General features: G+C 40.5%; 1 protein-coding gene across 1 annotated transcript in view; it reads right to left on the bottom strand.

Moving 5' to 3' along the window:
- The window catches only part of LOC128626415 (ropporin-1), a 29,080-nt gene extending 17,624 nt beyond the window's left edge, over window positions 1-11,456 (bottom strand). The window contains exon 1 of the mRNA XM_053658808.1: window positions 11,240-11,456. The gene's annotated coding sequence lies outside the window, so the exon portion shown is untranslated. The remainder of the gene's footprint in view (window positions 1-11,239) is intronic.
- Between the last annotated feature and the right edge of the window lie 2,357 nt (window positions 11,457-13,813).

The raw sequence follows: 13,813 nt of genomic DNA, 5'->3' as shown, positions 1-13,813 counted from the left end.
CTTTGGAAATACATGACATGCAAAAATTCAAGCATATGAGAAATCCATTCACGTTATCATAAGAATTTCAGTGAAAGAAGAGATAAATGATCCAAATTTTGGTTAATAGTGAGAAAGGAGTTCCTGTCAATTGGAGAAAAATCAATAAATAGCCTTCTCCCACTCGCAAAGATCTATCTGTGGGGCTGCCTTTCTCACTCATGCTGACTACAAGGACTGAGGAGAACAGCACTAAAAAGTTTTGATCGGGAACTACATGTAGTCATCTCAACACAAAGCAGTATAAAGCAAATGCATGATAAGAGAGCAAGTTTGATTTCTCCATTAAAAATAGCAAATATTTCATTAAAATATTAAATGTTTAAATAAGTCAAGCATTAAATATCCTCACTCTCATGCTGTATTTTCCTTTATTGTAATTATGTAAATGTATACCCTGCACTTTTCATAAGCACCGTATGCACCACCAATACCCTGTAGTTCACCCTGGTGTGCTTCACAAATATTCTCTCTGTGGGCCGTGGTATGGGAAAGGCTGGGGAAGCCTCTGGTACAGTTCAGTGACAAATACTTCTGCTGGAAACCGTCTAAGTTTTGTTCCAGTCTTTCAACATTACATGTTATAAAAGAGATACCGGTGGTTATTGAAATCAATTTTTGGTGAAATCTGAGATTTATATCATTAAAAAATGTTCATTAGAAGGTGAACTCTAAAAAACTAATTGTTAAGGCAATGATTAACTTCTAATTTAAATGACTCAACTGTAGCATTGATTAGAAGCCAAGAAAAAAGTTCGAGACAAATTATGAAAGCAGATGAACTTCTTCTATTACAGAGAAATTTTGATTGCGGAGTTCATTTAATATCACACAGACCAAAGACACTTGGTACTTTGTGAAGAAAATAGAAGCCAAGGAAATAAGAACATCTAGCTAACAGTTTACTAACTCTCTTACTGAAACAGCATGATCAAGCGATGTAACTTTCTATTAGTTTGTAACTAGAAGCTGGGATTCCCTCAAGAGAATTGAAGTTGCTTGCTGGGGTTGGTAGAGGGAGAGGGGCCTTTAAGAATCTGACACCTATAAACAAAGCACAAACAAATTTTAAGATGGTCATGTGATTCTAAGATCAAGATAACCTGAGAAAGTTGAAGAACCAGAAAATAGGCTTATATCAAGTCAGGCTTCATTTAGTCAACAACCTTTTTGGATACAGGTTGTTCCTTAGGCCTCACTCTACCTGTATTTTATAAGACAGTAACATAATGGAAATCTTTACAATATCATCCAGTGCCGCACATTCCAACCTTGCAGCGCTGCTACTCTCTAGCTCCTCCTGCTTCCACAGTGATTGTTGCCATTCCCCAACAAAATAGTTCTGTTTCTTATTTAATCTCCAGTGAATGCCTTTCCCTTCCAGCCTGCATCGCCCCCAACTATTGTTCTCAGTCTCAGTAGCTGCAGTCATTTCCTCCCTGAGATCAAGGGTATAGAATGAATTCACACTGCCATTCTCTGCCTACTTCAATCTACCTCTTTGATCTTATATTCTTTCCTCTACCTCTTGAGCATTTAGGTTTTGCCTTGTCCAAGACCTGAGCAACAGACTTGGACTGGTACCCCTCTACATTCTCCAGAAAATGTCATTGTTTCTGCCTCCCTGGCACCTTCTCTTCCAACCAATAGGCACAGTCTGGCCATCTCTTATCTATTTATCTTTACCCTCGCTACCTTTCCTTTGGTCTAATTCTCTTTTTCAAACTTCCCAAGTGCTCCAAGAACTGACTCTTCCCACATGATTCCTCCTTCTTTAACCCCTTATAAAGCTTCCATTCTGATGATTGCCCTGAAATTGCTTTCACAAATACAGATGTCATTAAATGCTCAAGGGCTACTAAATCTAGTGATTTGCCCCAGAAGACTTCTTGGCATCTGTTTCGAATTTGAGACATCGATCACTCTGTCATGAAACATCGTGTACCACTGGATAATGGCTATACAGTCTTGCTTGTCCTAAGTGTCTGTTGTTCCTTTTTCTTTGCCATTTTGTTCATTTTTGTCTCTATCATCACTTTGTCAAAGAATTTCCTGAAGGTTAGCCCCTGGCTGTTTGTTTTATAATCCATATATTTTTTTCTCTCAAATAGTTTTTATAAATTTTGGTAAATGTTCTATGTATACCTAAAAAGAATATTTCCTCTGAAGCCATGTTCTATATATGTCAAGAGGTTTAATTATGTAGTTCAAATCTTCTATGCACTTTACTTTTTTCATGTGATAACTCTATCAGTTACTGAGATAGGTATGTTAAAAACATCTCTGAGGTAGTTGTTTTTCTCTTAGCATTTACAAAAATATGTTAATGAGTGCTCTTGAATTTTATAAATATAATATCCATTTTAGAATCAAAACATATGGAATTTGAGTTCCGGCCACGATGGAGGCATAGGTAGAAACCCTTCACTTCTTCACACAACCAAAAGGAGGATAACAACCAATCTAAAATCAATAAACAACCAGAAGTGCCAGACAATTCAACTGCGTGGAACTCTGACAACCAAAGAATTAAAGAAACAGTCAACCAGATCAACCAGACCGGTGTGTGCAGACAAAGAAATAGAGCCCAAATGAAAGAACAGAGCAAAACTCCAGAAAGAGGGCTAAGTGATGCGGATATAGCCAACCTATCTAACAGAGAATTTAAAGCCCTGGTAAACAAAATGCTCACAGAACTGATTGGTGAAAAAAATGAATGAACAAATGAAAGATACCCAAAGCGAAGTAAAGCAAAATATTAAGGGAACCAACAGTGACAGGAAGAAAACCAGGACTCAAATCAATAATATGGAAAAAGAAAGAAAGAAACATCCAACTGGAAGAGAATGAAGAAACAAGAATTGAAAAAAGTGAGAAGGGCTTACAAACCTCTTTGACAACTTCAAATGTTCCAATATCCAAATTATAGGGGTGCCAAAAGGAAAACAACAAGAAATTGAAAACTTATTTGAACAAATAATAAAGGAACACTTCCTCAATCTGATGAAGAAAACAGACTTCCAGGAAGTCCAGGAAGTTCAGAGAGTCCCAAAGAACTTGGACCCAAGGAAGCACACACCAAAGCACACCATCATTAAGTTACCCAAGATTAAAGATAAGGAGAGAATCTTAAAAGCAGCAAGAGGAAAGGAGAAAATTACCTACAAAGGAATTCCTATAAGGCTATCAGCTGATTTCTCAAAAGAAACCTTGAAGGAAAGAAGGGGCTGGAAAAAAGTATTCCAAGTCATGAAAGGCAAAGACCTACATCCAAGATTGCTCTATCCAGCAAAGCTATCATTTAGAATGGAAGGGCAGATAAAGTGCTTCCCAGATAAGGTCAAGTTGAAGAAGTTCATCATCACCAAGACCTTATTACATGAAACGTTAAAGGGACTTATCTAAGAAATTGAAGAAGATCAAAAACTATGAACAGTAAAATGAGAACAAACAACTATCAACAAATGAACCTAAAAAAAGAAAAACAATGAAAACAAAAACTAAGCAAACAACAAGAACAGGAACAGAATCAGAGAACTGGACATCATATGGAGGATTTTCAGTGGTGAGGGGGAGGGGAGGAACAGGGGAGAAAAGGTACAGGGAAGAAGCAGCATAATTGGTTGGCATAAAATAGACGGACAGAGGTAAAAAATGGTATAGGAAACAGAGAACTCAAAGAACTTACCTGTACAATCCATGGACATGAACTAAAGGGGTAGGAATGGTGGAGGGTTGGGGGATGCAGGGCAGAGGGGAGATAAAGGGGGAAAACTGTAAAAGCATAATTAATAAAATATACTTAAAAACATGGAATCTAGTGGAACTAGGTTATTTTATAGTAACTGAGCCACAAAGCAGAGTCATGAAATACGCAGAGTCACTTTAGTAAGAGAATCAAGCATGATATTATCTTCCAAAGCTTTCTCCATAATACTATTTTTTAAAAAATAATTTTATTGTTCAAGTACAGTTGTCTGCATTAAGCCCCCACTCCAGCCATTCCTCCCTCCCTTGCTTCCACCCCTCTTGGTTTTGTCCATGTGACCTTTATAGTTGTTCCTGAAATACCTTTCCCCTTTCCCCCCAGTATGCCCTTCCAGCTCCCCTCTGGTTACGGTCAGTTTGTTCTTAATTTCAATGTCTCTGGTTATATTTTGCTTGCTTGTTTGTTTTGTTGATTAGGTTCCACTTAAAGGTGAGATCACATGGTATTTGTCTTTCACTGCCTGGTGTATTTCACTTAGCACAATGCTCTCCAATTCCATCCATGCTGTCACAAACAGTAGAAGCTCCTTTCTTTCTGCTGCATAGGATTCCATTGTGTAAATGTACCATGTTTTTTTGATTCATTCATTTACTGATGGGCATTTAGGTTACTTCCAGCACTTGGCTATTGTAGATTGTGTTGCTGTGAACATTGGGGTGCAGAGGTTCTTATGGATTGGTTTTATTTATTCTTTTAGTTTTGTCGATTGTTGCTTGATAAAATTTTCAGCTGTTATTAGGTGCACACATATTTAAGTTTTTTCAATCTTCCTATTGAATTAACCCTTTTATTGTTTTATTGCCTCTTTTTATGCCTAGTTTTACTTCTTTTAAAGTCAGCTTAATTTGCTAGTTGTTTTGCTTAATTTTTAAAAGGTATACATTTTTCCAAACTTTTCTCACCATTATTTTTGAATATTTTTGTTCATGTGTCTTTGGTAAATAACTTTAAGAAACTACACTCTGAAAATTTTGTCTGTCAATTGGATTATATAGTCCATTTACATTTAGTATAAATACTGGTGTGGGTTTTTGAAAAAAAATTGTTTTCTGTCATTTGTTTCTTAAAAGTACATGTCCTTCACATCTTCAGTTAAATTTATTCCCATTTTAAGTTTATGCTTTCTGTTACAATTGTAAATGGGATTATTTTCTTAATTTGTTTTTATGCTTTTCTTGTCTTTTTAATGGGGGGGGGAGTGATAATTGTGCTGTGCCCGGTGGGCACAGTCTCGACGGCGCTGTACTTATCGAACCGGTGTTTTTGTTTTAATAGCAGTCAAATATTTTTTTACTATTCCAACCTTTCTCTTCTATTAGCTTTTTTATTTATATATTCTTTTATTATTTCTTTACTGATTGCCCTAATGATTACAATTTATATTCTTAATTTATTAAGTCTACCCTAATACTTTTACTTCATGAATAATAAAAATAACCTTATAACAATTTAATATTCTTCTCCCACCCTTTGTATGATTACCATTTATTTCTACATACATTGTTGTTGATATATGAAGTTATTTGTAAATAGTCAATTTCATCTTTTCTCACTTCTTTAAGCCCATGTGTTCTCCTTTCCTAATGGTCAGGGTTAAATCCTTACTACTCTCTGGGCTTAATTTCTTTCAGGCTGAAAAATTCTGTTTTCAATAGTGCAGGTTTGTGGGGAAAGAAGTCTATAATGTTTTGTTTGTGTAAAATGTATTAATTTTGTCTTTCTTTTCAAACGATATATTCACCGATTATAAAACTAGGTTAGGAACTTTTTCCTGTCAGTACTCTAAGTATGTAATCCCACTGCCTTTTTGTCTACATCGTTTTTTAAAAATAAGCCAGATGACTTTTAGTTGTTCCTTTGGAGGTAATGCACCTTTTTTCCTCTGGTTTTATGCTTTGCTCTTTATCTTTGATCTTCATTAGTTTGATTGATTATGATATGCCCAAGTGTTCTGGTGAGGTTCTGCTGAGCATCTTGGCTGTGTGGGTTGATGCAATTCATTGGTTTTAAAAAGTTCTCAGACATTGCTTCTACTAATACTGACCCTTACATTCTGGGATTCTATGCTCTCTCTCCTGACCTCCTGGGACACTGATTATATCTATTTTAGGCCATATACTCTGTTTGGTTTGTCCATCTGTTGGTCAGTTTGGATAATTTCTGTAGATCTCCCTTTAAGTTCCCTAACCATATTTTCTGCTGTCCAGGCTGCTGTTAAACCTGTTCAATGAATTTTTTTTATCCTCACCCAAGGACATTTTTTTTCCCATTGCTTTTAGAGAGAAAGGAAGGGAGAAAGAGAAACATCAATGAGAGAGGGAAGCACCGATCAGTTTCCTCTCATATAAATCCAGGCTGGGAACTGAACTCACAACTTAGGTATATGACCTGATTGGGAATCAAACCTGCAACCTTTCAGTTATGGGATGACACTCCAAACAACTGAGGAACACTGTCCAGGGCTATTCAATGAATTCTTAATTTCAGATACTGTATTTTGTGTTCTAGAGCGTCAGGGATTTTAATAAGATGTAATTTCTGTGTTGAAATTCTGCTTGTCCATTTATGCATCTCTTCCCTTGATTTTTCTTGAACATGTTCTATATGGTTAATTTCAGGTGAGTGTCTGATGACTCCACTGGTTGGATTACCTGTGAATCTCCTCTCTAATGTCTTTTCTCTTGATTCTAGACACACTTTCCTTGCTTCTATGCATGCCTCATCCTTTTCAACTATGTCAGACATTGTGTAAAAACTGGTGTTTAGATGCCTTAAACTTCTGACCTGTCATGCCCGTGGTGTTTGACTACTCCATGGTAAAGTCTTTCAGCAGGGGTCAAACACAGTCCTGAGTCCACATCCAAAGTTGGCACATATCCCCAGGGAAGAAAATGGCTTGTGATCTTCAGCCCACCTTGGAAGGGCGCTCCACACTAGAAATTGTAATCTAGTCCTCATTGTTTCTAAAGCTCTCTGATGTCTTTACAATGTTCCTAAAAATTATTTTTCTAGATTTTTTTTAGTTCTTGCAGTGGGAGCCTGGAGCTGCTTCAAACTACTGTTTTCTAGGTTGAGGTAGAGATGCTTTTGTTAGTTTTGTTTTGCTTTAGGATTTAACTAGAGCTTTATGGCAGTGACTCCCAAATCTCCAGTTGTAAACTCTCAACCATGCACAGTCATACCTGCCACGTACCTACTCTATGGTTCCCCTTTCCCACTAAAGCATCTAAAACAAATGTCTTTTACTGTTTCATTTGCATTAGTCTGATGTATCATAGCCATTTTTATTCATCCTTCTCTTCCATTCCCCACTTCAGTCCCGATAAACTTAAAAAAATCTGTCAGGAAAATAAAAAGGAACAACTTTCTTCTTTTTTTTTAAAGAAGGGGCTTAATTTGACTTACACTATAGTTCAGTATCTTCAATTTACAAAGGACAGAATTGATGTACAAATAAGTGAAGTGTTTGGCACAAGATAACAGTTTCTGTTGGAGTTTAATCAAGAACTCAGGTCTACTTCATTGCTCTTTCCACACTGTACCATACCGCCCCTCTCTGAATAAGGCAATTACACATCTTTCTTTCACATCAGAATGATGCCCTATCTGACTTTCAAGCTCTCCATGATTTGTCTTACTCATATTATCTTGCTTCTCCAACTTTATTTCACAGAAGTCTGGATCTTTTTCTGTCTTGAGTCGGCCCATGATCAAGTCAACCCAGATTTGGATGCCAACAACAAAAATGCCAAAAGTAGTCCTATCTGACCTTGTCTCCCCACCCAATGTTTTGAGTAGAACTTTTGGCAGTGTTGTTAATAAATTTCCCAGAATTGCTTGTATATCATGCTAGTACCACTCTTGGAAGTTATGAGTTCTACATTCATTATTTAACAAGTGAACCTCTTTTGATTTTCCCTAGGTTCACATCATGGTCCACAAATCCAAGGCTACCACTTACAGACTGCCATGGTAACCGTGCTTCCTAAAGCTGTGTCACATGTCCCCTCATTTGGGAATCTGGTATACAAATTTGGGGGCACCTTAATAAGTGCATGCAAGTCTTCATTTTTCAGAGTAAAGTGTCAGAATACCCCACATCATTTTCATCCATTTCCTTAGGCTATCTACTTCTGATTTCATTGCAGCTTTACCATGATGTAAGGACTCAATGTATAAAAGGGATCTGAAGGGTGAATGTACCTTAGTTTTCAATACAACATCAAGGCTATGTTTCTGTGCTGTTTCTGTTACCATTCCTGATGATGTTCAACATTCACTTGTCTTTTCCAATAGATCCCATAGGGTGGATTGAGCTGTACTTAAGAAGCGCTCTTGACTATAAGGCAGGAGACCAGGATTCTAGTCCTGGGCCTATCTCTTACTCATTATGTGATCCTGGGCAAATAATTAACCTAACAAAACTTATGTGTCAGGAATAGTGCTGAATACAGGGATATAGAAATACATGAGTCACACACCCTGCCCTCAGACAGCTCCCAGGCTACTGGAAGAGACTGGCAGGAAAAAAAATGATTAAAACAGAGTTTAATAGTAAGTATCGACAAGTCTGCACTAGATATGGGTGACCAGGTAATCTCCTAGGTAAGGAATGTTACTTAGCTAAAGGTAAAAGGGGATCAGAAAATACTCCCCAAAGAGTTATGATATTTGAACAGAGACTGCAGGAAGCTGGTTTGTTGATTGCTATAATCTCAGCCCCCAGAGCAATGCCAGGTACAGAGCAGGTACTTAATAAGCACCTGTTTACTGATGAGAGCAAGGAGGGGAATTCTTTGTGGCTAAGACTGCTTAGACAAAGGTGGGGAGGTGTCAGAGAACATGGTGAATTCAGGGAACTATGATTAATTATGGAGGGCTAGAGTGGACAAAAGGAGAGTATTTGGGCCTAAGGCTAAAACACAGGCCAAGTTCAGAATATAAAAGGTCTGGTATGACAAGATAAGGCTTTTGAACTTTCTATTAAGTGCAATAGGGAGCCACCAGGGAATTTAAACACTATAGTCATAAAATCAGATTTTGATTTTACCTTGATGCTCCAGTTATCAATTTAGTGCCTCTTCTCCAAATTCACCCTGCGTTGCCTCCTCAGCAAAATAGAACTAGACCCTTAAAATATTTCTCATTTTGTCAGTGGGCATAATGTTCAGCTTCCTCAGGAGAGGGTGCTAGAAGGATACTGGAAGAGGAAGGGGTTTGTTTGTGGGTTCACACATGTTCTCCTTTTATCAGGCCCGGGAACATGCAATTTCTCCAGTGCTAGGATCCTGCAGTGCAGTTTCTGCAGCACCTGCCGTATGTGATCTCTTCACGTGATCTCTTCAGTGCCTGACTGCTGTACCGTCCAGTCTTCAGCAGTTCCCAGCTTCCCCAGCACCTCTCCTGGGAAGCTTTGTAGCAGAGTGGAGCCAGTGAGTCAGTCCCCTTTTCATGACTGGCTTCTCCAGAACTCCAGAGAGATTTGTGCCTCCTTGGCACCTCAGAAATTTCTCTGCCACCCAATGAGATATGGCCACACCCTCGGCAACAAGCTCTTAGAAGGTTGTCTCTTTTGGGGGTGATCTGTCTCAAGGGTTGTGGTTGGTCCCTGTATCTATGTATGCTTGTATCTATATATGCTCTTTATGCCTTACTCACCAACCTTCTATTACTCCAATCTCTCTTCTATTACTCATTATAGTTAAACATTCTTTATATTGAACTTTCTTTGGTAAACTTGTTCTATGATTTCTTCCTCTTTGTTCGACTCTGAAACAGGCATTGACTGACAGTAAAAGGAATGGACTGAAGCTTCAGGCAGGGATCCTGGTTAGGAGAATATGGAAGCACTTTTGGTAACAACTCTGAAGCACTGTTGCCTTGAAAAGCGGTTGCAGTGGGGAGGGATAGGAGAGACAGGAGCTACAGGACTTGGTAGCCACTGAGGGAGGAAGAAAAGGAGAGAGGAGAGTTTAGGGTGACTCCCCACTTGTAAAGTTTGGGTAACTGGGTCCTTGGTGGCCCCACAGTAGAAATGGAGAGCACTGAAGGGGGAGCAGGTCAAATTCCCCTCCCTTGTTCCCATGTACTGTCAGGAGGTCTATGTCCTTTTGAGCCACAGAGACTTAAAATTATAGGCCCCTTGGGGTGGAGAGGCCCCAAAGCCCAACTTTTATGCCTTTGAGTAACATGAACCCCTTGTTCATTTCAGATCAGAGAAGTGGGGAAAAGCCCATTTTAGTTTAACATTTTATGAGAATGATGATTTTGTAAAGTTCTTTTCCATTCTTAAAGCTTTCAGTACGGTAGACCCTTCTCAATCTTCCATTCTAGCCCCCTCATCTCCAGCTCTTAAATTCAACCAATTTCCTCTTTTTTAAAACTCACATCACTCCCAGTCAGAATCATGGCCAACACTTACATGCTGAGTGCTAAAGAATATAGGTCTCAACACATATGGAATATAGATTTATTTCTGGAACCTCTCACTTGGTTTTATCGGTGTGGGCTAAACAGGGCTTCAGTTATACAAATGAGGGGCTCCAATTACATGAATGAAAGGCTCTAGATGCCAGAATCCCAGAGGTAGTGTCTATGAAAGGCTCTTGGAACCTAAGACCAAGCAACTGCATGGATTTGTTTGGGTTTGGAATAGGAGGTGGTGGGTTTTGGACACATGGTTATGGTTGCTTGGAATGCATTCACCACTTTTCACAGGTTTTTCAGATCTCAGCTCAGCTTTCCCTGAGCTCTCCCTTAGTTTCATTATATCTTCTCAGAGCACCATTTACCCAACTCTCCACACCAGCATTTAGCTCTAATTTTAAACTACATGCATGATTCTTTGATTAATACCTGCCTCTCCCAATGGACTGTAAACTTCAGGGCAGGAACGCTCAGTTTCTGTTCACTATACTCTCACTATAGCCTTGGTGCCTGGAATATAGTCAGTGCTCAAAAAAGGTTAGGAAAATAAATCACAGGAAAATGAATCAATGATAGCTCTTTATAAACTGCTAGTCATGCTCATTGGTCCTCATGACAACCCCAGTCTCCTCCCCATCCCCCCACCCCCACCCCCACCGCCGGTATTCCTTTAACCACGTTACAGAAGAAAAAGAACAGGTTTGGCCAATCAGTGACGTCGGGGGCTCTGATCCGAGATTTTGTTATGTTTTCAAATCATTGTTCTCTGTGTAAGAAATCACAAATAGTAGTTCTTGGTGCAAAAATGCAGATATAGTATGGGCAGAGAAACAATATCACCCATGGTCATATTCTCTTAAAGACTATAATCCCCTCCTCTTGTTCTGTGGACAAGGATTCAAAATCCAGGTGGGCCCATGAGCAGGACTCTTCCCTTAGACCCACGCAGCCCCCGGGGTGCTCGCCGCTGTCCCCTCCCTCCACTTCCCCTTTCGGAGTTGCTACCTGATGTTCGTTCCCAAATAAGCTGTCTGGCACCAGCCGACACCCGGTGCCTGGCCTCAGGCAGGAAGTACGGTGAGAGATTCGGTGCCTGGCACCCTTGGCAGAGGGAAAGCAGTAGAACTTGGGCAAGGTCGGTACCGGCCTAGGCTTGGAGCGACAGAAGAGGTGGAGCGAGAGCCGGCTTTGTTAGAGCTTAGCCTTCGCCTGGCAACCCTGACGCCGGCTGCGCTGCCTGGCAACCGAGGCGGAAGAGCGGAGGGGCGGGGGCGAACGTCACAGAGCAGCCCTCCAGCCCCGCCCACCCACCCCGCCCTCCTGTCTCTGCCACGCCCCACCCCACCCCACCCCCACCCCACCCCCGGGCCACAGCCTCCTGCAGGGTCTGCTTCCCCAAAGTCCTGCCAGGGCGATGTGAGGAGAGGCTGGGAAGAGCTGAGGCTGTTTGCTTGTGGTGGGAGGACCAGGTAGCCTGGCCCTTTAAAGATGGTGCTGGGGCTTTAGGAAACCTGCGAGGATGTGTGGGAATTTACAGTGGACTTTTGTACATTACAGAGCAAAAGTGGAGGAGCTTAAAATCTTTTGGTTTGTGGAAGGTGGGCAGGTGATAAAAAGTCCTTAGGAATAATAGTAGCGAGCATTTCTTGAAGTACAAGTTCTGTGTGTGTGTGTGTGTGTGTGTGTGTGTGTGTGTATGCGCGCCAGAATGATTCCTAAGTACATGACGCCTATTAACTCGTTTAACCCTTAACGACCACCCCTGAGGCGAGATCTATTACTGTCTTCATTGAGACTTGAGGAAACGGAAGAGTGGTAAAGTGACTTGCCCAAGATCACAGCAAATGTTAGAGCTAGTTTTGAACCCACATTTGGTGGTTCTAGATTCCTCACTCACATGATCTAAAACGCTAAGAAAGAGGATGGCGTTACTGTGGTTAGGAATAGAGCTCCAGATGCCTGAAGCAACAGAGAAAGGAGGAAGATATTCACCATGAAGGATGGCATCAAAGTCTCCCAGTAATTCTGGAGGGAGATAGATATTTACCTTCGTTTTAGAAATAAGAAACAGTAACTTGGAGTAACTTTCCTGTGGACGAACAGCGGGCGGTAGGGCCAAATAGGACTCCAGGTGTAACGATTTTAAGATTTCGCTTTTTTAAGCTCTCGAGTATGTCCCCATCCTTCTCTGGTACATCCTTTGTCACTTTACACTCATTAAAAAAAATCCTCTCCTGAGGATATGTTTATTGATTTTATACAGGGGAGGTGAGAGAGAGAATGAAGCATCTGTGTGAGAGAGAAACATCTATTGGTTGCTTCTCAAAGACGCACTTACTGGGGATCCAACCCACAACCTATGTATATGTGCCCTGAACTGGGGCTCGCAACCTTTTTGGTGTGTACAGAACGACACTCCTACTCAATGAGCCACCCAGATAAAGTGTTTTAAGGTGCCCTTTCACCATCCAATCCTTCAATCCATTTATACAGTGTTGTTGTGCACTAGTCTAAATCAATGACTTGATCCAGGACCTTCAATGGTTTCTCTAGTTGTGAGATGAAAGCCATCGTCTCTCCCTAAAGCAATTTCAAGCATCAGTGAACAACGGTCGGGGGAAGCTGGGGTTTTGGTTTATGTATGGAGAGGCTACCGTCATCCATTCGTAAGGGGCACAGTTGGCATTTGTCAGACTCTTGGAGGTCATTGCACAGCTGGAGAATTCTATATGATCTGGGTATGGCCACTAGCCCACAGGTGATTTGAGGATGAAAGAAATCTAATCAGTTGCCTTCCAGAGCCTTCTCTGGAGGGGTCACCAAGCACTGGTGTAGGTACCTGTTCAGCAGAGTGGGCATAGGACGGGGGGGGGGGGGGAGACTAGAGGTTTGAGGGCTGCAGGTGTATCTTCCAGGAGAAAAAGGCCACTGGGGACTGTGCAGTGTGTGCATGAGGGAAGAAGGTGTGCTGGTGTCTTCCTGCTTTCATACAGAGTAAATGAAACAGACAGGAGTGGATAGTAATGATCTTTGTGTGAAAGAATGGGTATTTCCGGGGAATCAGTGGCCAGTTGGAGATGGAAGGTGAAACACAGATGTTTAGTGAGGCAGGTTAAATGTAAAAGGGGGATTTCATGATACTGTCTGACCAAAGTGGTCTGATGTCTACCTGCAGGAGGCCAGGTGAGAAGCAGAGGTGAGGTTATCCCTAATCTACCAGTTAATGAATGCAACATAGTATACGGAAGGGGATAACTTTACAAAGAAATGATAATCACAAAATTCTGAGAGGCAAGCGGGTAGAAGGAGGAGGAGCACGGAGACAGATACCATTGGCGGTGGTCTTGCTCTTGGTGTGGATGGTGGTTTTGTGGGTGTCTGCTATGTTTTAGAGCTTACACATACTCTTCTATATGTTTTAGGTATTACATAAATTTTTAAGTAAACTCATCAAAATAGGGCACTCTATTTCTATTTTCTTATGTAATTGAGAATTGACTACATATGTTTCATTTTATTTAATTTTTCTCTCATTCCCATCAACATACAAACACACTACAATTTCTCCATCATATTCCT

This window comes from Artibeus jamaicensis, unplaced genomic scaffold, assembly GCF_021234435.1.
Source record: "Artibeus jamaicensis isolate MK-2021 breed Jamaican fruit bat unplaced genomic scaffold, CSHL_Jam_final contig_2189, whole genome shotgun sequence".
NCBI classification, from domain to species: Eukaryota; Metazoa; Chordata; class Mammalia; order Chiroptera; family Phyllostomidae; genus Artibeus; species Artibeus jamaicensis.
This window is presented reverse-complemented; position numbering and strand designations above follow the sequence as displayed.